Source organism: Molossus molossus, unplaced genomic scaffold, assembly GCF_014108415.1.
Source record: "Molossus molossus isolate mMolMol1 unplaced genomic scaffold, mMolMol1.p scaffold_m16_p_9, whole genome shotgun sequence".
NCBI classification, from domain to species: domain Eukaryota; kingdom Metazoa; phylum Chordata; class Mammalia; order Chiroptera; family Molossidae; genus Molossus; species Molossus molossus.
The window spans coordinates 68,006,134-68,007,059 of NW_023425403.1; positions in this window are offsets into that span (position 1 = coordinate 68,006,134).

Below are 926 nucleotides of genomic sequence, written 5' to 3' on the forward strand. Positions count from 1 at the left end.
TTTTTATTTTTTGCTTCTTTGTCAAAAGTCAGTTGATTAGAATTATATAGGTATGTTTCTGTGATCTCTATTCTGTTCCATAGATCTATTTGTCTCTTCTTTCATCAATACCACACTGTTTTTATCACTATAGTTTTATACTAAGTCTTGAAGTCATGTAGCATCAGTCTTCCAACTTTGTTCTTCTCCTTTGATTTTATTTTGGCTATTCTGAGTCTTTTGCCTCTCCATATACTCTTTAGAATCAGTTTGTTAATATCCATAAATAAGGCCCAGATTTTTATTGGGATTGCATTGAATCTATAGATCAAGTTGGGAAGAACTAATGTCTTGACCAAATTGAGTCTTCCTATACATGAGCATAAAATATCTCTCTATTTAGTTCTTTGAATTTATTCATCTGAGATTTGAAGTTTTCCTCATATAGGTCTTTTAAATATTTTTTTACATTTATACCCGAATTATTAATTATAGGGGATTATGATATAAATGGCATCAGTAATGTAATTTTTTTAAATTTCAAATTCCACTTGTTCATTGTTAGTATAGAGGAGAGCAAATGACTTTTGTATTATTAACTCTGCATCTTGCAATCTTGCTATAATCACTTATTAGTGCCAGCAGAATTTTTTTGTTGATTCTTTCAGTTTCTACATATATATGTTACTGTTTAATATTTTAAATTATTTTATGTTAAGAGAGGGGTTCTTTGTGTTCTGTAAAAGTTTAATAAAAATAAGAAATAAAAATTCTAATATAATTCTCATACAGTTAAAATTAGAGGCCACCGCCCTGGCCGGTTTGGCTCAGCGGTTAGAGCGTCGGCCTGCGGTCCAGAGAGACCTGGGTTCGGTTCCCACTAAGGGCGCGGACCTCGATTGTAATTTGTCCCCAGCCCTGGTTGGTCGTGCAGGTGGCAGCCACTC